The following is a 23,507-nucleotide window of genomic DNA, read 5'->3' as shown; positions in this document are numbered from 1 at the left end:
CTGTCAGACTGAAAACTTAGTACTTTTGAAATCTGAGGTTATTTAGTGGGAGCATATGGTTGGTGGTTGTTGTCCTTCATCTTCAAAGAGGACCAAAATGACATCAGCATTGTCAAGTGAAATTTCAATGTATCCAACTGTGGCTGATCAGACCAATACGAGCTCAGAATGCTCTACCATAGGTTGGGCACAGATAATCCTTATGAATGTTTGGGGTGGATATCCCAAATTATATCACACATGGGAAGCAACTGGTAGATCTTGTCAACGCTAAACACAAGAGATTAGACCATGTGGAGGGTCTGGTTGCCAGATTTGTGTTTCCAAAGACTGGAGTACTGCTGAAAGAAACAAAAGGAGTAAACTTACACAAATCCCACATGCTCACAAACTGACAACTCCAATTTTCAAGTCCTCTGACTCACCAGAATACACTGCTCTTCTTTCTGCTGCTGCAGCTAAGCATGTAGCACCCAAGAAGGGGTTTCCTGCCTTTATCTGACATACCCTAGGTCCCAATTTTCCCATCTGCCATCGGACAAAGAATATGGATTTCAGGTGGGCATTGAGAAAACTGGGCTCCAAAAATCCCTTCATCCTAACTGACCAAAAGGGCCTTGTGTAACAGCACCTTAGCTATGCAGCCCACTGCAATGGAAACACCGGAAACCTAGAGACTGTTTAGTTTGTTCAGAAAGATTAGGGGGAAAGGGACAACCAGTATATTTATATGCTGGCCAATTTGCTTATCTATAACTACATATCTCTCTCTCTTTATCCAAATCTACATATCCACGTAGGTATATCTATTATCTAGATATACCTATATAGATATCTATTCCTATCTATAGCTATTTATTGGCCAATAGAGATATCTCATGGAGAAAGAGGCACCAAGTTCTGTTACATAGCTAGAGATAGTCCCCATTTTATAAATACAGTTAGATATAAAGAGATTACATAAATTTCCTGAGGTCACATAGCTAAATTCTTAAGCATACCAATGACCATCACATCACTCCCACCATTCAAGTGAACTCTGCTTCCACAGGGGCAGACTCAGAAGGTCTCCCGGAACCTCTCCACTAAAAAACTCATCACCTTGGCAGCCAACCTGTGGATGAGCTTCTCCCATCTGGCTAGCTCTCAGATATCTGTCAAGTCTTCACTTCTCACCTAGCTGTTCTACTTTGGGAGTTCTCCAACTTTTCCACAACACTCCAAGCTGCTTATTATTGGGGAAAACGCATTATCTTGCAATATCTCAACAATTCTGGCACCCCAACTCATCATTACCTTCGGTCTCTAATGTTGGAGGGTCGAGCTCATGTGGAACGTCTCCAATTCTCACATGGCTGCACTATTTGGAACTTTTCCACCCTTCTCTACCCTGGCTTCCTCCGTGTGTTATTTTCCCCAATTAGATCATAAGTTCATGGTTGGAAGAGACTGGCTTCCTTTTTTTGTATTTGTACCCCTAGCTTAACACAGTACCTGAAACATAGTAGACAATAAATGTTTACTGATTGACTGATTAATTAACCAGGACTGAACTGGAAGCAATCCCAAGTTCTGCCTTTTCTTTCAAATGAAAAGTAACGTAGTCCAGAAAGATTCCACTGAACTATATTAGTGTAAATAAAGACACCTTTATACTAGAAGCATGATATTGGGCAAGTCACTTGACCTTCCTAAGTCTCAATTTCCTCACCTGTGAAATGGGAACAGTACATCCCCAGGGCTGTTGGCAAAAATCAAATATGATTATGTGAAAATGCTCTGCATGCTATAAAGTGATGTATAATCGCAATATAAATTTGCACCACTTGTTATTTAAACATCCCCAGCTTATTAATCCTACAAGTACCATTTGTATTGTCTTAAATAGAACACTATAATCATGAAGGCAGCCTGGTCACCATGGAGTTGCTTTTTTTTGCACCTCTACCCTGTTATCAGGTGATGGGGGGTATAGAAAAAAAAAGGTGGGAGGGAAGAAGAAAGAGATAAAAGTGAGAAAGGGAGAGGGCAATAGACATACTGCCATCTCTAATGGTTAAGCAAGACTACCTATGACTAAGTGAAAGTCTCCATTCTTATTTAATGTCCTCCAAGAAAATATCAAAAAAGTTCTTTTGATGCATAAAAAAATATATACCTATGTAAGAGTAACAGCCTAAATTATCCAACCCAAAGTGTAGCACCTAAATAAAGGAGATTGACAGCCAAGTAAGGACCAGGCCTATACCACAGGCAAATTTTTTTAAAAGGGACACAATAGATCACCTAGAAGGGAGCCATGCTCAGCAAAGGGCAGCTAGGTGGCACACAGGATAGAATGCTGGAGTCAGGAAGACATCTTCCTGAGTCCAAATCTGGCCTCAAACACTTAGTAGCTGTGTGACTCTGAGTAAGTCACTTCACCCTGTTTGCCTTAGTTTCCTCATCTATAAAATGAGCTGGAGAAGGAAATGGCAAACCACTAGTATCTCTGCAAAGAAAACTCTAAATGGGGTCATGAAGAGTCAGATACAACTAAAAGTGACTCAACAAAAACGAACTGCTCAGCAAGTGCTTTACGAAGAATGAAACTATTATTACTTCTAATTTAACACTCTATCCCACAAATAACAAGTTTAGGAGCTAGGAAACTTTTCCATACTTGCAAATCCAAAACCTCTAGATTTCTCTTCTACGTTTCTCCACTCAATACCCTCTTACTCTCTCCACCCACAGTTTTATCATATTCCTAAGACACAGACCCTGAGTATGTACTAGGCACCAATGCCAATTTAATAAATACCACCTTCTAACCCCACAGTATGTCCTATCTATATAGCTATAACTACATCTTTCTCTATATATCCAAATCTACATATCTATATAGATATATCTATCACCTAGATATATCTATATAAATATCTATTTCTATCTATAGCTATTTATTGGCTAATAGAGATAAATATTCCATAGAGAAAGAGGCAGAAAGTCCTAGGAAGATAGTCCCCATTTTATAAAGCAACTTAGATATAAAGAGATTATATAAATTCCCTGAGGTCACATAGCTAAATTCTAGAAAAGCCAGGTCTCCTGACTTCTAATCCAGTGCTCTTTTCAGCAGCAGTGAACCCAAATTCCCCTAGTACTATGGAGAAAAAGGCCTGGCAATCCCTTCTCATTCTATTAAGCCTCTGCACCAAGCTCACATCCCTTTTTTCTTTAGTTTTTCAGCCCAAGCTGCACCAATCAGCTGGATCATTATATGGCTTTCTAAATGGGGAGAAAAAAAATATTCAGCATACTCTGGAGCCACTGGCATATTCTAACAAGAAAAGTAGAAGAGCTGATAGGGATAAGTTGAAAGAAAAAAAACTTGTAAACAATTTCTATTATAGGTTATTGTTTAATTACATATTTGAAAACATAGCCCAGTGTAATAGAGCCAGCCTCAGAGCCAGAAAGTGTGTGTGTTCAGTTGTTTTCAGTCATGTCTTCGTGACCTCATTTGTGGTTTGCTTAGCAAAGACAGTGGAGTGGTCTGCCTGAGCTAACAGGGTAAAGTGACTTGCCCAGGGTCACACAGCTAGTAAGTGTGAGGTGAGATTAGAACTCAGAAAGATGAGTCTTCCTGACTCTAGGCCCAATACTCTATGTACTGAGCCTCCTAAATGCTCCAGAAGATCAGGCTCAAGTTACCTCTGAGACATTGTGGCTATCAGAACATGGGCAAGGCACTTACATTTTCCAGGCAACTCTAAAACTACAAGGTTTTAGAGCATTGGTAGAAGGAGTTGCCTTACTGAGGAGCTCCCTATTCTAATGAATTCACAGGTCCAGTCTCCATCTCCCTTACCTGAAAGACTAGTGACATACAGGTGAAGGTCAAATTACTTTCTCTCCCACAGTTTCTACCTCAACCCCAATGCCTGTGTTCTTCCCCTTACCATTCTCTTTTCTCTCACATCTCCCACCAACTGCCCTGCTGACAGTGGTGGCAGTTCCTGGGGAGATGATTGCTAGGTTTTTTTAAGCTAAGGCAGAAAGGCAGTCTGACTCTGTCACTGAACTCTAGTGTCCAGAGTTATATGATGGACCTCTCCCATGCTTTCAAACGACTATGCCATGTCCCAATCAGCGTATGGCATTATGGGAGGAGGGAGGGGACTGAGGATGGCATCTGAGGCCACAGCCATCTGGAGGTCCACACGCTATGATCCTTAAAGAGCAACTCGTATCCCATAAACTTCTCTCTTGACCAAACCTATCAGGGTGTAGGTAAAAGTTGTTTAGTTTTTTTAAGGAGAGAAAAAAGCTGCCCTAATCAAATCTAAACTATAGCTGATAGTACAGCAGTCTTACTTTCCCAAATATGTTTGATCTCTGCAGGGACAGAAGAAGAGCAGCATATGGGCTTGCCTCTGCAGTTAGATAGGTCAGGGTGCTGGTTTTGTGGAATGCTATTCTGGCTGATGATTAGTAGTATGTCACCCAAGAAATAACTTTATGAGACAAGGAACTAAGAAACTGGAGAATCTAATGTGCCAGTGCCAGCAAGGTATGTAAGAGTTATATCCTATCTATGACCTTGTTAAAAAGAGGCAAAGATGTGAGTAGTTATTGTGCTTGACTATGCATATGTTACAAGGGCTTCAGCTTTCATTTTTTTTTCTGACTGGGGGTGGGAGGGAGGTAGAAGGGAGGTGAGAAAAGTAAAACGAATGCTTGTTAATTGAAAAAAAAAAGTAAAAAGGCAACTACAAATCCAATCCCCTGAACCCCACAACTTTCTCTTATAGCTCTAGCTCCCATTTATGAAATGTACTCACCACTAATAAATTTCATGTTAAGTAAGAAAGTCATTGATGGACACATGTTGATGTCAATATTCTTTTGCCTACTGACCTTTCAGCCTTCAACTAAATAATCCACAGTGCTACTTAAATGTATGAGTATCATTGCAGGATTTTGTGCACATATTTTTATAGAGATGCCAGACACCAAAAAGCCAAAGAACATTAATGCATTAATTCCTTAAATAGCTTTTCTCCAGCTGCAGACAGGAACATTATATTGGCAGAGGATGGCTTCCAAGGGGAGGGAATCTATTCCTTCCAGGAAAACAGATAAAGCCACAAGAACATACATCTTTAGCTAAAGTCACTACACCACCTATTATACAACAATCTAAAATTGCTCCAATCACTCAGGATTCTGGAAATAAGAGGCATCAATCTAAAATATATTTCCTAGAAAGTAAGCTTTCATAAATAAGAAAGGAAACTGCTGTGAGAATAAATATCTTAACATTGAGAGTGATTGTTGGTGTTTATGCAGAAAAACGTTAGGCAGCTTTAGGATAAGGTCCCACAGCAAGCAACTTGAGAGAGAAAACTTTTCCTTTTTCCAAAGCAAACTAAACATGTCTGTCTCTATTTTCATACTTTTCCAAGACTTTTTGTCCTAAAATGTACTGCAGCAGAAGGCTAAAGCATCTTTAGCTTGGGTGAGGCCTGATCCCATGACTCCATCTCAGCCAATCATGAAAGCTCCCTTTAACTCCAAAAACCCAGAAAGATTCATCAGCAAGCATGTTAAAGTAAAATAAACTCAGGACACAAGAATAATCTTGGCCATCAGAACTGTGCTTGGCACAAAAATGATTTTGTGGGATTTTTTAAAAGTGTATTCTATTCATTTTTACTCTGCAACCCAATATACCAATACCTAAATTAGGGTCTGAAGACAGTGTTCCGTAGGCCGGCTCATATCACTCCTATTTGCCAAATTCAATTGAGCCAACAAACACACATTTTAAAACATGTCCAAATACCAAAAGTTCAAGCATTTTTTTTTTCTCTCCAGGTCTAGTTTAATTCCCTGTGGATCAAAATAACTAAAAAGGGCCACATATTTTATGTTGACTCACACTGGAAATTTTTTTCCACGTCACTAGTGATCTGGACAATTTTGCCTGACACTTTCCTAAACTCGAATTCTGTGTGTAGTATACACACATTAAAGAAGACTGGAAATTTTAGGCTGACCATCCATTTTTCTGTCTTTCTGCTTTACTCTTCTGAGTTACAAGAATAGCACATATATTTTTTGGGTTTGCAAACGCACTTTAAAAATATTAATTCATTTATCTTCACACAATAAACCTAGCTAAAAAACCTAGGTAAGCCTGAAGTAATTGGTGCTATCATTATCTCCATTTTTACAGATGAGGAAATTGAGGTAGAGTTTACCCACCTTCACATAGCTAATGTCTGATGCTGGATTTGAATTCAGACCTTCCTGACTCTCGGTCTAGTGCTCTAGTCACTGAACCACCTGACTACATAGCTGACAGTCATTTCCATTAACTGCTTAAAATTAGAGAGCCATCTTAGATATGCAATAGGGCCAAAAAAAGCAAGCTGCTCTGAAACATAGTGGACATCACACTTTTTCAACCTGTAGCTGTAGAGCAGCTTGCAGTTCCTTGTTTCTCTACCCTGAGGTTCAGCAATTGGGATTAAACTGTACTGAGGGTAAACTACTAATTCCCAGAGCTCCTGAAGCATCATATAGACACCAGCCACTTAGAGATCTATCTAATTATGGTTGATTAGAGCTCAGCACTCAATTACCATGGAAATCAATCACTTTTCACCCACCTTTCGAAGGATACAGAATATTCAGCAGCTGACAACAACAGCTAACTGCATATTAGGTTTTTGTTTCTAAGGAAAACAGGACACAAAGGAAACTATGGAAATAGCTAAAAGCCTACAGAAGGAACTCGATATAAAGATTACAAAGGGCTGACTTCAGTTGTATTAAAGCATACATAAATCCCCATATGTCTAATAATATTGCTTCTGGAGCCATACTTCCTCTAAGTAGCTACTGGTTCTATTATTAAATATCCTACATTTTTTTTTCTAAAACAAAGAAAAAGGCCAAATCCATTAAACCATACTTATCAATGTTTTTCTAGAGTCATTATGAACCCCAATTATTGAGAAAATAGTAAGGATGGAAGACGGGATCTCTGACACTCAAAATAAAGATCTGTTCTTAACTAGCATACCCTTTAAAACTCTCGACAAAGGTAGGCTCTCACTTTCACTTTACTTCCCCCTTCACTCACTTTCCATTCCTTTCAAACTGGTATCTGGCTATTATTGTCTGTATAAGATATTCCCTCATCTTTCTGTTTCCACAAGTGGTCCATCCCCTATGGCTGAAATGCACACCTTTCTCACTCAGAATTCCTAACTTCCTTCAAAGCACAGGTTTAATGCTACCTCCTTAGATGAGGCTCTTTTAGATTAGCCCTTTTTGACTCTTTCAAACTGTTAATATTCTCTTGAAATTACTTTGTATTTACTTATCTGTGTAAACGTTGTATCTCCCTGGAGGAAAGTAAACTTCTTGAGGTGAAGGGCTATTTATTTTTTGTTTTTACAGAGTAGGAATTTAACAAATATTTGTTGAACTAAATTGATTTTAACTGTCTCCATAATGTGCTAAATACTTCAAACTGAAGCCTCTATCTCATTCTGTCTCTGACAAAAGATCTTAAAATAATTAGATACATATGATCGCATACCTTTACAGACACATATGCCTCCCTCCATACAAAAACATTCATAGGAAAACTCTTGATCCCCTGCTTTATGAGCATGCATACACACCCATGAAAGGATCAAAAATTCTCTTTGCCACAAGTTCAATGAACAACAGACATACCCTGTGGCTTAATACCAGGGGGCAGCAAGCTCTGGTCCATGAGACAGACTTAGTCCAAATAGCATTTCCAGAAGGCCTATGATTTGACCACAAAAGCCAAAGCCTGAGCCAGATCCAAGGCTAAAGTGAGGAACATTTGAAAATATTCATGGGGCTAGTCAGTGGACTTGATGAACTCTAGCTAAAACTGTATGCATAACTTCTTTTCTTTAAATGGGCTCAAAGTACCATACAGACATCCCACTTAAGACTTACACATAATGTTTACTTTGGAAAGATTTTGTGGGGATACTCATAAAGGCTCCACTGAGAAAGGAAGACAGGTACCAAGGAGTTTATTTTACACAGTGGGGAGGACTGAAGTCCAAAAAAAGACATGCTTTTTAAAATCACTTAATCTTAATTTGAAGGGACACCATAGACCACCTAATCTCAGACATACCTAAATATAAGTACACCCTCTAAAACAAAACTGAAAAGGAGTCATCCAGCACTTGGCAACTCTATAAAGGATGGACTAGAGAAATGTTTGAGGAAGGAAAACCAATTGGGAGGTTGTTGCAATATTCTAGGAGAAGGGGAATGAGGGCCTAAGCTAAGATGGTGGCTACATGAGTAGAAAGGAGTAGTCTGGCACAAGAGATGCTGTGAAGGTAGAAGCGGTAAGCTTTGTCAACTACCTGGTTACAGGAGATGAAGGAGAATGAAGAGTCAAGGATAACACCAAGAAAAATGGGTGGTGCCTTAGAAACAGGAAGTTCAGGAGAGGAGAGCATGTGGGTGGAAAGATACCATATTCTGCTTTGGACATGTTGAGTTTGAGGTGTCTGACTGTGTGTGCATCCCTACTTGCATGTGCTCGTGTACGCGCACACACACAACTCTTATCTAGTGACTAGAGCATACCTCTGCCCTCAGCTTGGGATGTTTCCTAAACTTCTCATCTATTTTCTTTTACTCTAAGTAGTCTGTTATATATTCTAATGACAGTATTACTTCTATCTCCCCTTCCATCTTCACAAAAGTGTTCTCCACCATGCTTTCCTCCTGATTCCTAAAATATCCCACATGAATATAGCTTCTTCATATACAACACTATATACAATAGAGCTCTTTTCCCCCTACCCCTCTTTTTACCCTTTTTGTTTCTGTTGACTAACTTATTTCAGTCATGGGTATCATTCTAACAAATACCAGTGACACCAAAAAAAGGTCAATTCATACAGCACCTCAGTGTAGAATTAAAACTAACACCCAAAGTCTCCTGACTCACACATGACTCAATCACAGATTTATCCTAGCAAGCACAGAACCAATTCAGTCAAAGAGAAGAAATATACTCCCTAAAGTATAGCTTGGTCACTACTTACACGAACTGGTACCAGAAAGTATTTCTCTATAGTAGAGTTACCTATACCAGAAGAATGACACAACTACTGAATTAATAGGTCCTTTCCTGATTTAAATTTTTAAGAAGCTAGACCTCAATGAAATATATTGATAACATCATTTCTTCTCATAGGCACCTACTTCACAACTCCCAACATCTTTACACTTCCAGGTTAGAACTGTGTCAGCTTTTAGTTATACTAAAGTCTTTAAAAATATGAAGCCATAAAAATATATTGCATCAACTGAAACACAGTCCTTTTATCTAAGGTGTGTCCTATGAAAATCATCTATTTCTCACCTCATATCCATTGTGGCCTCTGTAAAAATTATTTAAAGTCCTATTCAAGTTTTTTGGATATTGAAGATATTGGTATCAAACACATTTGATTATTCTCGCTTTAGTGGAAAACATTTCTATTAGTTTTCAACTTGAGGTCAAGAAGTTTAGGTTCTGTTTTATGACATTTATTCTTTTAAATTCTTCATTATGTCATTAGACCTTAGGATAGAGGAACATAGTTTAAAATACACAGGTAATTATAGTGGAACTGCCCCTCCTCCCCCTCAGCAAGAATGTCTTTTAATTGATTAAAGTTATGGTGGTAGTTTATAAGGCATGTATGTGTAAAATAAAATTTGAATGGACTGTGACCAATTTCCATATTTAATTTCCCATTCTGACTTAACAGCCACTGATGGTCTGCCATCTAGTGGCCATTGCAATAATTGGGTTTTTTTTAGAACTTTCCCCCAATAGGTAAGTCTTACTTTAAGAAAAACCAGTATTACAAGCCCAACTTACATATATTCATAATATAAAATGATTTAGTACTCACCAAATATCACTCTCATCACTTAAGCAGTTTTTAAAAATTATTAATCTGTGAAAAGTTTTAAGAGAACTAAGTAAAGGAGACAGAAAAATTAAAAACTAAAATGGGGAGTCAAGTGTTTACTGACAACAAATCAAATGAGGATAAGGCATTAGCCAAGTTTAGACCCAATAAAGAGATATTAGAAGATACCTCCCCCCAAATTCTTTGCAGAGCTGGAAGTCAATAGATAGAAAACAATGGTTAGTTTCACTGAACTTTTTCTTCTTATTTTTTATTCTTTATTATAAGGGATGGGGGAGAGGGTGAGGAGAATTGTACAATGGGAAATGTAGGTGATGTAAAAACAACAGACAGCAATAAAAAAATTCTTAGAGCATTTCTGAAATTTTCTAACTCAAGGGTATGAGGAATTCCATTTACAAAAATTTATATGTAACTTTCTTGGAGAGTCTCTTGCTTAAAGCAAAGTAATATCATCAGTACTACATTAGCCACACCTACTCATTTCATCCAAGAATAAGCAGCAGAGATGTAGCTCATCAATGAGTAGTGCAGTAGTCATGCCAGCATTACTGCATATGCTCAGAAGACCCAGGGGAGAGGTTCCACAAGGGCATGATAACCAAATTTATTTCTTAAACTGATTCCAAAAGACTCATTTATACAGTAACTTTAGCCTTCACAATACTTTCAGAGAAGGACAAAGAAAAGCTAAAGAAATTTCTTCTTCATCTCTTATCCTGGAATCTACCCTGAAGTACTAATAACTTTGTAGTGTTCAGATTATTCTTTATCAGTTCCTAAGGTAATATGAAAAGAACACCACATTTATAAATTATCTCTCCCCTATCATCTTTAGTCAAACTAGGAAAATATCATTCTCTCTTCTCCAAGTGAGCTACATGGTCTTCTTGTAACTCAACGTTCCTGCCCTTTAAAAAAGGCCTACCAGCTTTACCTCTTCACCCCCTTTTAGTGCTAAGAAGCAAGATCCTAAAGTGTTCATCTGAGGCGAGATTATATTAAACAACAGAATGAGAGCTTCAGAAGTATGAGCAGGAGTGAGGATGGGGAGGCAAAGAGAAGGAAAGGGGAAGAGCTCAAGAAAAATTGGAATGGCACTCTGCTATTGAACCCATAAATGAGTCACATGTTTAACGCATTTGAAGATGAAGCACAAGAACAGAGGAAAAAGAGCATTGCTCTGCTTTAAAAAAAGATTTAAAACGTTAAAAGATGATTGATGAAAACAAAGTTAATGATAAGCACAGCAGGAATTATTCTTCTAATATTTCATCTTCTGCTTGTACACTATTTCATGGAACTATCTGATGACAAAGTAGCTTTTACCTCGGACTGAAACATGCATCTTGTCAAGAAGGTTAAAACAAGCTGACTGTCACACCTCTTCTAGGCAAGACCAAGAAGTGAAGGCAAACGACCTGAAATGCCAGCTTAATAAAATCTGGGCATAAAGCTGTCATTCAGGGCCCAGATACTCAGGCAGATGTAAACACCTGCCATGAAGATGCACAGAGAGGGTCACCTTGGAGGACCTACAGGATGATATTCTCTGCCTGTGCTTTTAAGCATCTCAAAAAACTAGCTACTGTTCCCCCAGCCCGAACCCTAGTTAAGGATTCAGAGTAGAGAACATGTGCAACTTTTCTACTCATGTAGGGCATTTTATAAATATCACTTCCAGTTTTAGGCTTAAAGTGAAAAGAAAAAAAAACAGACAAAATTAGAAACTTACTTTAACACAATACATTGAAGATTACAAGTTGAAGTGCTTGGGAGAATCAGGAGGTAGAGGGGAGAAAATAGACTACATGACTTCTCCATGAGGCACAAAACAGTGAAAGATTATTTAAACATGACCACCTTCTACTGATTTAAAAAGAAGTCCCCTTATTTGATGCCAAATGAAATTAAACGACCTCTCTTACACTATGTTTTAACTGTGGACAAAGTCAATAATCCTAGACAAGGGAACGTGCAGTAGTACTTCACAAAGTGGAAAAAGTAATAAACCTATTTTTGTGGCTATTCAAAGAAGTAACTTTGAAACTATGAACAAATCATTAACTGAAGTATCTCTAGATTTCAAACAGCAATTTCTGATTAACAAACCTTCACATGAAAGCAAGAACCAAAAAGACACACTGAGAAGTAGGCAACTTCCCTTCCTGAGATGTTAAACATCATGAAGAAACAAGATAGAAAGAAGGTTCAACGCAGATCAGTCATAAGGCTGAAGTGAATGATGATGATAACCAGGCTGAGAGGTTTAAGTTCTATGGCATACACTGCTAGGTGACAGGAACTAATTCTCTATTTCCAGTGAGCTATTCAATGCAACTAGACTTATCAAGGGAAACAGAATTATCAAGAAGGACTCAAGCAGAAAGGTAAAATCTTTTCATTTTACCATCTCACTTTTTTTAAAAACCAGACTAGGTATTTAAGGCAGAGGAAAAAAAATATTTAGAATGATTCAATGGAAAGAGAGCTGATTTGGAACCTGAGTCATTTCACTTCTCTAGGGTTCAGTTTCCTTATCTGTAAAATGATTCCCTTTGAGCTCTAAATCCTACCCCCCTTTAAAAAACAAAACAAAAAACCACCACCAAACTAAAACTTTAAAAATAAAAATCTAGAAATGAAAATTCTATCATCAATTTTTCTCCAGAGAGTTCTGACTTGGTTTTTAAAATTAATGGTATCTATGATTCCATTATAAAGTAGAAACCAAGCAAGTAGCACATTTATTCCACAGGCACATAAACATTTGTTTCACATGCAAAAAGATAATCATGACATCTATATAATAAAAATGCCATTTTCATGAAGTTTTTAAAATAAATTTTAATGAGCACAATTGAGAAGGAAAACATGATATTCTTTGGGGCTTAATGTCTATAGAAAGCTTGCTAGCTGTCCAGACTACAGGGTCATAACCAAGGCACCACTGTTTATATTCAACGGCAGCTTATCCTAATTGCAGGGCAACTCTCTAGAAGCTAAACAAACATCCTCATGGTTACTAGTTTTGCAAAACCAAAGTTATAAAATGATAACTGTCACACTCCCCACATTGGATAATTTATCCATTCTTAACAGCACTGACCTCACTCACATATGAACTAGAAAAGAACAATTTCATCAGCAAGTGCCACACTGAAGTGACCCAGCAATTCTAGTCTTCCCTGAAATTTCCAGTCAAATAAAAGTAGTAAAATTTGTTTGTTTCAACTGAAGAAGCTAATATCTTCAGAGCTGGCTACAGCTCAGGAAGTGCACAATTCAAACAGAAATATAAACAAAATTAGAAATGCAAAGCAGATCTTCAATTTTGCATAACAAGGCTTTGATCAAGAAATGCTTATCTATCAGTCCCCAACATTTCAAGAAACTTTTCTTAGCAGAATAGTTGATCTAAATGTCAGGTGACACTTGTATGAGATGACAAATCTTTAATTTTCAAACTTAACAAAAAGTATAGACTGCAATCTGGAAATGTACGAATTTCTCATTAAAAGATCATGTCTAGACATGACATTAAACAAAATGGAAGGGAAAAATTTTGGATTGTGCTACTGATAAGGTGTAACAGAGGCTAAGAGAAAAAAGACACTACTTTGTTCTTTTAAAAACTAATCTAAACAAAGACAACCACCACAATAAAAGTGGTACTAAGAAAAGAGAGATTTGAACTGCATTTTGGTAAACTGTATTTTTGTCACAAGAAAATGATTAGCTCTACAGTCTTTCGTGATGAGTTAATTACAGAACAAAATTAGCTGAAAAAAGATCAATAAACAAATACACACAGTGAAATACAATAGTTTAAGATCTGCAAAAAAATGTTAAAGGAGTAACAGTAATTAATGCTTTAATTAGCAAGCATATTTTCCATCTGGAAGCAGTTTTCTTGACTACTGTAATTCAGCTGAGATTCTGGTTTTTACACTCAGGGTTAACTAAAAAAGAAACCCTTTCTATCTTACATCAGTTCAACTACTACTCATGTTTATTATCTCCTCCACAGTTTTGGGCTACAAGAAATACAGTAGAAAATGAAAATATTAAATAGAATGAGCTTCAGTGCCCTTGGAAGTGGCATAGTGAGGGGCAACATGCTAGCCTGTATTGACCCTTGACTCTTCCATGATCCTCAAAAACACTGGATTAGGCTCATGATCACTAGCCACATGTTTCCTTCTCAGCACAGGCACTTTTTTTTGGTCTAAACTTGTGATTTCACTGGTGTAATGAATGAGAAAACCACCTGTACTAAGGCAGACTGGTACCTGCTCTGCAACTTAAAAGTCTGAGAGAGTTGCCTATGGCACTGAGAGGTTAAGGACCTAGCCTAAGATCACATAGGCAGTAGGAAGCAGGGGCTGGACTTGAACTCAGGTCTTCTTGACTCTGAAGCTGGCTCTCTATCCATGATGCAATAGTGCCTCTCTAACTGAGAGGAAGGACAATAATGACAAATGGAAGTTCTGTTGCAATGAACTTGGAACAGTACAAATTTTAATGAGTATCTCCAAAAATGATAGGACCTAGTGTTGGATGTCCCCTTTAATAACCTATTTACTGACATTTTTCCAAGAATGCAAATAAAAGAATAAAGTTTGGGTCATTTTGGGTTGGTTTAGGCAACAATATTTCATACATTCTGGAACTTTCCTTCTATTAATCATCATGAAAAAGACTAAGTGCTTACCTGGATGTGTCTCTATAGTATGTGTTTTACTAAGCATTAAACTAATGACACAGTTCTCTCTCACATGGCACTTTACAATATAAAGGGTACTCACAATAAGCATGAATTATTAACTATTCATATTTATATAGTGCATTAAAGTTTACAAAACATTTTTTTCACAAAAACTTGCGAGAAAGGTAGTTATCATCCACACTTTACAAAAGAGAAAACTGGGGCTCAGAGAGGTTAAATGACTTGCCTACGATCACTTGGTAAGTAGCAGAAACAGAATTCATACCCGAGTCTTTTCATTCTAAGGCCAGGGCTCATTCTACCACACAGGCCATCTGTCAAAAAACTCTTCTGTCCTCTGGGAATATATATTAATGACCTAACTTCATATGGAAGTAATCCTGTCCCTTTCAACTTACTTGGAGCCAGGCTCTTAACTTCCTCTGGAAGGGAGTAACAAAAATATGGTGCTTGCCAATTGAATCATTATGAGACTGTTTGAGCAGGTAAGATTGATGTTATAGAATCTGTCCAGTTATTTATTTCCCCAAATATCACATGGTTGCGTCCAACTAAGTAAGTCCCCTGGATCAATGTGTAGCAACCTATCTCCCAACATCCTTGTTCAAATTATATAAGGCCTTATAATTTAGGTTGTGTGAATTTTCTACCTCCACAAACAACTGAAAAAGCACAGTAAGTTTCAATTAGTCACTTACATATAATTAAGATACCTAGGGGCAGGATGTTACCTTCAAACCATTAACAACCTAAGCCCACTGGCTACATACTACTTTATCTTATAACTGTGAAACATAATAAAACACAAAGCCAGTAAAATACCTTCTAAAAGCTGATGACTGATGATATGTTACTGGGAACACTTCACCAAATTACTATACAACCAAGACCCTTTCAGAATTATTTAGAAGCAAAAGTATGTCTCTAATGCTTGTCTAAATAATGTTAGCTTCTAGGGTAGCAAAACATAGAGCTAGCACCTTTTTAAGCTCCACCAGAAGGCAAAGAAACAATCATATTTTGGGATACCTTTCCAACACTGATTTCAAGTTTTGAGGTTTGCTCTTGGGAATCTGAAGCTGTTCAATCGGTAGCATCTGGATGCTGAGGAGATTAAAACAGATCAGAGTAGATGCCCATCATCCAAACCAAATGTGAAGAGTATTAAGGACATTGAAAGAACAACTTCTTCCTTTCCCTGCTCCCCACCCTACCCTCTTAAAACCTACTTACTTTACTCTTAGAAGCCACTTTCTTGAATGATATCTAACCACTAATTATGGTCACTATGGCTGTCACCAGGTCAGCACATGCTGGGTGTCTGCAGCACTAGCAGGAGCTCTGACCCTACTGAGCAGAACCACGCACACCTGTTAAAGCAAAAATAAAGAGAGAGAGGGAAGTTATGACGGAGGAGTTAACTGATCCGAGTAGCTGTGCCCAGAAGTAAGACAAGCAATAAAAACGTCATTGTCTTAAATGTACTTCATATTCACAATAAAGCTATGATGTGGTAAATATTTAGTTCTCATATTCCAACATAATATAAGAATAGATGTATTTGTATACATATATGAGTAGATACATATTTCTAACAAGAAATAGCTAATTTCAAGAAGAGAGAAGTCAACAGCATTTTTTTGCTGTTTCAAAAGCTTGGGCAATCACAGATTATCTCATTTTTAAAAAGGTACTTTTCATTTAGGACAGGTCACATTAAACCAACAACAATAGTCATATCTAGTGTTAGCATCACAAAGTGCTCTCGAACCTAAGTTATAATTTAGATTCAGAAACATTTCATTCACTAATATTTACTGACTATTGCTTCAGACTAAGTAATAGAACCAAGAAACAAAGATCTCAGAAAAATTAGATGACCTCTCCTAACGATTAAGTCTTGATTAACCAGTCAATCTTGAAGATCAACCTAGTCAGCCACAAGACTAGAAGTTGCCTTTCCTCCCCATGGCTCAAAGGCATTTCAGATTGTGAAAGGAGACATAGTTTGTGTTCACTTACAAGTCCTACCCTCTGGACTCAGTTAAAAAGTATCCACCAACAATCACCTGACCCTCCCCAGTATCAGTTATCACATCCTCCTTCCACACTCCTAACTCTCAGTAATATTTTCAGCATTCTCCCTATTTACTGCTGACCTTAAGACTTGAGAGAAATAACAATAGGTTCTGCTGGAAGAGATTCTACTAAAAAAAAAAAGTCTGCTAGATTGTAAACTCCACATGAATAAGGATAATAATAACTCATTTTATTCACTTTTATAGTACCTTCCCAGCTCCATCATCCAGCATTGTTTAATAGATACATAATAAATATTTGTTGAATTGCAAAGACAGGCAACCCCTAAGTTAGGCTCTCTCCTACTGCGGGTAAAACATGCTGACTTCATCTTTTTAAAAAGACAGTACATATCTGATCAGGCAAGGAAAACCACTTTATGGGAAAGAAAGCCTGAGAAATCAAGCACTTAAAGATTCAGCCTACTTTGTCCAAGGAATATTATCCAGTGTCATTTCTTATTACCAAATTGTTCCTCTGCTTAAAAGGAGGACAACAGTACCATAGTTGAGAAAATGGTTATATCAAAGGCCTAGGTGGGGAACCCACAGCCTCGTGGTCATAGGCCTAGGCTGGCATCAGATGGCATAGAGAAGCTAAGTCTGAACAACATTCCCTGCTTTAAACCTACTCTAACTCTACAATGTCACATGTCTCTCCATTTAGACCATATTCATATAGCTACAGATATAATTCAGATAAAAGGGACAGTCACTGAGAAGAGACAACGTCAATTTGAGCATTTCAAAATAAGATTCTCTGTAGCTTTCTGATTAACATCACTTAAGAACCTGTAATAATACCTTAATTCCTAATTATTGTAATCTAGTTGTGCATCTTCCCCCCAAATTTTGTAAATATTTGGAACATTTCCCTCCTCATTTACAACCTAAACGTTCATTCACTGTCAAAGAAGATATATCGAATGAAATAATAAAAAAGTCCCTCTTTTTTTTTTTTTAAACATATTACATGAGACTTTTACCCTCAAAACATTTATGGGAACTGATAAACTCCAAAATAATCAAAATTTAGCAAAGTAGAAACAAAGAGGAAAGAAAGTTTAAGTAGCTATTTTTCCTTCTTCCTAAACTGTATATATAGGAACTGCAATCAACACTGTAAATGACGTGACTCAATGCCTGCACAGCTTCAAAATGATAGGTCACATACCACCCCAATTTAGGCAAACAATGTACACCCAGCCAAAAACATTCATTAATTGCACAAAATTGAAAGCTATGACAGCTCTGCTATCTTGACACAAAAATGATATACTACTAGATGAGGAGGTTAAAATACATTAACAATCAGTACATACAGTAGGTGGGCTAACTAGCAATACACAGGAGCAGTAAAATATTAAACACTAGTGAAAAATGTACAAATGCTAACTAAATACTAACTACATGAAAATGTTGTCTGGTCTCACTCATGTCTGGTACCAAGCTTGGAATAGACCTGCAACAGAAAATAGCAGAAGGAATTTCTAATCACAGTGGTTCTAAAGTTGGAACCTTGAAGAAAACAGATGAAATAATAGATGGATAACATTCACAGAGCTGTAAGATCAAGGTCCCTTAGGCAATGCTGTAATTCAATCTGAAATAACACAGTATGGCAAGGCTAAAACACTGGACACTGTAGCTAAATAAGTGAAATAAACCTTAAGAAGGAGAAATGGATCATTAACACAAGCTCAACCTTTTCAAGCAATCAGAGTGGCATCAGGGTGGTGGGAGGTGATGGTCACAAGCACTTTAATCAGTAACATCAAAAGAGTAGCTACATGCTTCATCTCTGCAGAATAACAAAACTTGGTGTGTTTCCTTTCAGCTAAACTCACATTTATGCACAAACCTAAACTCCTCCCAGTATCTTCTCCCTTAAGGATATATGATTCCAGGCAACTCAAATTTTGGGAACTTTCAAACTACCACTTCACCAATGAAATAAATTTGAGTGTAAGCCTTATTTTGTAATTAAGGACTAACTGGACCCAACTTGCGATTTCACTGGAATAAGGAACTCCCCAAAGTAAATGTCCTTATCAATGTATATAAGCCCTGCAAGTTATATAGCTTAGGGCACAGAGAAACTAAGCAATCTGCTCAAATCACACAGCCATTATGTGCCAGAGGTTGGTCTTTTCCATATTCCACACTACCTCAAAACTACTAATTAAGATATCAAATCATCTAAGGCAACCTACTTCCCTGCCCATCACTGCCTTCTTTTTTCAAGAGAAAAAAAGTGTTCTATCTACCTACCACTTGGGAAGAACAACATGAGAACTGATTGGTTCAAGTTTTGCACTGAAGAGATAGATGCTCATATAAGTATTCTGTTATGTTGTACAAAAGGCTATTGAACATTTTCCCGAATTTTATGGAAAACTGGTACCCAACTAGTTAGCTCAACATCAGTAAACAAGTACATAGAGGTAATTTTAAGTTATCAAGAGACAGAGTAACAGGAGTTACCATGTAATTACCATTGTTTCATCTGAGTTACCATGTCCCCACCTCAAAACAACCAGCAGTGAGTAAGCAATTAACTCTCCTTGCCACAGCATGTAAATCAAAAACAACATCAAAATCAGATTAAATTTTAAGTCATCTAATGAAATTTAAAACCCCTTAATCACAACTCCAATAGTCCAGTGGCCTCAATTGCCCTGTTGGGTCTCTCACTACTTCAAGAGGTTTTCTTTTTTTTTCTCCCAGAAGGCCCCCAGAATTTAAGAAATAAATCCACTGGCAACTTTGACAGAAAATCAAAACTTGGAATTAAAATTCATGTAGATAGGTGCAAGGTTCATTTCTGAAACACAACTAACCAATTTAGATACCACACTTCAGCATCTAAAACTTTTCTCTATTTTTTTAATGTGGAAGAAAAAAGCCACCAGTCTCTAAACTGGCTGATGAAATTTCAACCCACAGGATATTTTCATACTTGAGTTATAATAAACCATTGAAATAAGGATGAATAGTGGAAAGCCTGACAGCCCACTGGAAAGAGCATTTTAAGTGCATCATTAGCATATAGAGTAAGTCAAAATTCTTTACTGGGCCAAAGCCAAAAAAGCCATATCAATATAAATCCTCCACTTCTCTGAATGGCCTACTCTATGCAACAAGGGGAAAAAACTGAATTGTCTGCATAGTATTAATTGTTCACCTTTGTAATTTTCAAAGTAGTACGTGTATATATTTATGAGATTCAGCTACGACTCATACTCCTTATGTCATCCAAAAGGTTTTCATGGTTGGGACAACTGGGAGCTTCTGGCATATGATTAGTAAAACCTACCAAAATAATAACATTTGAAAATGGTAAACAATTTCTTAATACGTGATTCCATTTTCTGAAACACTAAAAGGTTTAAATTAACATTTGTGAAATTACGTGTGATGGTACAAGTACCTAAGCAATGTTTATACTTTCCAGCATTCTATAGGACAAGAGGCCATTTTGCCCCAGAATATTATTCACTGTTTTTTTTTAATATTTGAAAGATCCAATGAGGGAGATACTCCTGCTACAGAGGCATCAAAATCTCTCAATTCAGACATCTTTACAACTGATAGAAAAATCCATCATGTGAGAGCCAAGCTAGTAAGGAGTCTCTTTAAATCCAGCTATGCTGTTATTCTCAGGACAGAGAGTTAGTGGTGAGAGTCTCTACTTGAAGCCGTTTAGCTCTGCAGAAAATGACATAGTTCATGCTCCTATGGCACAGCCTTTGAGAAAGCTGAAGCTCCTCCACTGCATAACGTGTCAAGAGAAGGCCTCCAGTGAAGGTATGTTTCAAAGACAACAGATACTTAATTCCAAATACATCCTGTTGTGCTTTACTACAATAAGGATTATAGAAGCCTCTTTTTAATGAACTGTTATGTTGAGCCCAAAATATGAAGCTATTAGAAATTAGTGACCCCAAAAGCAAAAGGTAGATGGCTAATAGTTTAATGTGGCTGAGAGAATGGTACTCAAGAGGTAAAGAGTCATGAGTTCAATGATAACTAGTAATAATAGCTGGCTTGAAGGCCTACAAAATTCTTTATATATTATCTCATTTGTTCCTACAGCAAGTACAGTAGCTACTACAGGTATTATTAACACCATTTTACAAATGGGCTCAAAGGAGTTAAATAACTTGCCCACAATGACACAACTAGCAAGTGTAGCAGGCAGGATTCAAACTTAGATGTTCTTAACTCTTGAAGTCCCACACGCTATACCATGTTGTCTTTCCAGTTCAAGCCCCAAATTAGGCAATTAACTTTGCTCTTCCACTGACAGTATGGACCCCTAGCACAGGGGATTCATCTCCTAAAGGCTCTCCTTAGTCAGTGGTATGTCGGTAAATGTTTAACAACCATTTCTCTGGGGGGATGGAGGAAATGTATTCACAACACACTTTTAAATTTAATCTGCATTACTAACATTTTCTCCAGCACTTTCTTAAATCTAGACAATCAACAAAACAATAAATCAAGCCCTCATTTGTATCATTTGCCAATTTCTGAGGTGTAAATGTCATTGCATTGAGTCCAAGCTTGCTCCAACACACCCTGCCTTTAATCCAGTCAGAATACCAAAAGATACCTCTTGCCTAGGTATTATGTCCCTCAGTCACAAAAGAGACCAGTTAAGAATATGAGACCGTCAACACTGAACCATTCTCACTACAAAAAAAAGCCAATTCTTGGAGCACCAATCCTTCTGATGATAAGTCAGTAGTGTCATCTTTCTATACTTTATAAGAATAAAGCAGCATGTATTACTTGGCAAAATACAATTACAGAATTATACAGTAGCTGTCAACAGCGATTCCTATACTAGGAGGCATATAGGTTTTTCATAATTTAAAAGAGCAAATTCTATATAAACACTTGACTTAAGAAAAAGACTACATAAATTAACATCCTACTGAATTGTAATTATGAAGAATGGAAGACTCATCAGTTACAGAAAACCAAGGTGACTACTGCCTCTAACTTAGCCCTCATCACAGGATTAATTTCTGATAACAGTCCAACAGTAAAAGAAAAATTTAATTACAATTTTAAAAGCCTACTTGAGTAATGATGGAGTATAATGGAAATATAAGAGAACCCGTCATATTTCACCATCTTGACTACTTATTTTATCCAGGCTATCAAACAAAACACTATATTCATGTAAATTACAGCTGCAAAAAAACTTTGTAATCTGATTTGGGGGTAGGATCCAGGAAGTGTGTGCGTGACTTTCATTACTATTTTTTAAAACGACGCTGTTAGCCTGGTGCCAGTGGTCATCTTCTTTCAACTTTGATGTTTAGCCTTTGAGTTTAATCACTCAGAAATGCAAGCTTTGTACCAGTGGATCACAGGCTCTGTGACACTGAGAGCATCACTCAGTGCCTCACTGCTTCCTCAAGGAATACATACATGTAGATTTAAAAATACATATAGTGGCCAAACCTTATAACAGAAGAATGTAGTTCATGGATAAATGTTTCAATCAAGAAATAGCAAGAAATTTGGACACAGATTCTTAAAGTCTCCCAGAAATGCAGTTCATATTTCCAGATGAATAAAATGTTAGTGTCAAAACAGGAATTTTTACATAGTTGAGGCTGGCACCTTGCTCCAAAATCCAAATGATGATCTGTGAAGGCACTATATCTTCATTTATTTTCTCTTTAATACAGTAAGATACCAAAAGAAATGCCTTCTTTACAACTATTTTTAATTTTCCCATTAGTTATTGTTTTCCCTCTCCAAAACCAAACCAAAAAGATTTAAGATTAGCTATGTACACATCTAAATAAATAAAATGAAAAAAATCAGCATATGTTCTATAGGCCTTAAAAGTCTTGTGTGCCAAACACATTAAAAGAAAATAATAAAGAGCTGTTGTCCAATTGTGGAAACAAAAAAGTAATATGGGGTTTTCTGCTCTCTAAAGTGCATCATCAAGTGTGGGTGGAGAGAAAGAGAATCTAGAATTAGAAGAACACCAAATCATTCTAGAAATAATTGACAAGGTGTAAATTCCTCATACACAAAGTATTTAGAGCAGACTTTGATTACTAGGCTAGGATGCCATTTAAATCCTTGCAAGGGATAAGGGATCACCCTAACTCCGAAACCTTGAGGTCAGATTTTTTTCAAACGAATAAGTATTCATTATAATCTGAAGCAATTAGGCACTGAGTGATGCTCCCAGAGTGACAGAGCCTATGACCGCTGGTACAAAGCTTGCAGTTCTGAGTCAATTAAAACCCAAGGCTAAACATCAAATTTGAAAGACGGTGACCACCGGCACCAGGCTAATAGTGTCACTTTATAAAATAATAAGGATAGTCACCCAGACACATTAGCTGGGATCATGGGATCATAGTGGAAAAGAATGGGAATGGAAAAAAAAGCCAACATAATATTTGTCACCACATCTCATTTCCTACACAGGATATAGCCAAAGGCTCCAGCCCCATTACCCTAGGCACAGATGTTTATCATTTACTGCAAAGGTGCTGAGAGGCCTTCGGATCCGAGCTCCTGAACACTACAGTTTATGAATAGAGTTGGGGGGGGGGGGTGGTCGAGACTGGAGAATTCATCCACCCCACCCCCCACTGAGGCACGCACCCCAAAGCTCTTACCTGGGGCACATTATCCCAGTAGCTCCAGTTCCCTGACACACACCCAACCCCAAAG

General features: G+C 37.4%; 1 protein-coding gene across 4 annotated transcripts in view; it reads right to left on the bottom strand.

Annotated features, from left to right (window-relative positions):
- DCUN1D3 (defective in cullin neddylation 1 domain containing 3) overlaps positions 1 to 23,507 on the bottom strand; it is a 33,836-nt gene that overhangs the window by 9,899 nt on the left and 430 nt on the right. For 2 of the 4 annotated variants that reach the window (XM_072597947.1, XM_072597949.1), the window contains exon 2: positions 15,949 to 16,085. The exons of 1 other annotated variant lie outside the window; for it this stretch is intronic. The gene's annotated coding sequence lies outside the window, so the exon portion shown is untranslated. Of the gene's footprint in view, positions 1 to 15,948; positions 23,479 to 23,507 lie in introns of those variants that run through there. One more of the 4 variants, XM_072597948.1, reaches the window with a different exon arrangement.

This window comes from Notamacropus eugenii, chromosome 3 (genome assembly GCF_028372415.1).
Source record: "Notamacropus eugenii isolate mMacEug1 chromosome 3, mMacEug1.pri_v2, whole genome shotgun sequence".
Taxonomy (NCBI): domain Eukaryota; kingdom Metazoa; phylum Chordata; class Mammalia; order Diprotodontia; family Macropodidae; genus Notamacropus; species Notamacropus eugenii.
The sequence above is the reverse complement of the archived record's forward strand: the minus strand, read 5'-3'. Positions and strand labels throughout refer to the sequence as shown.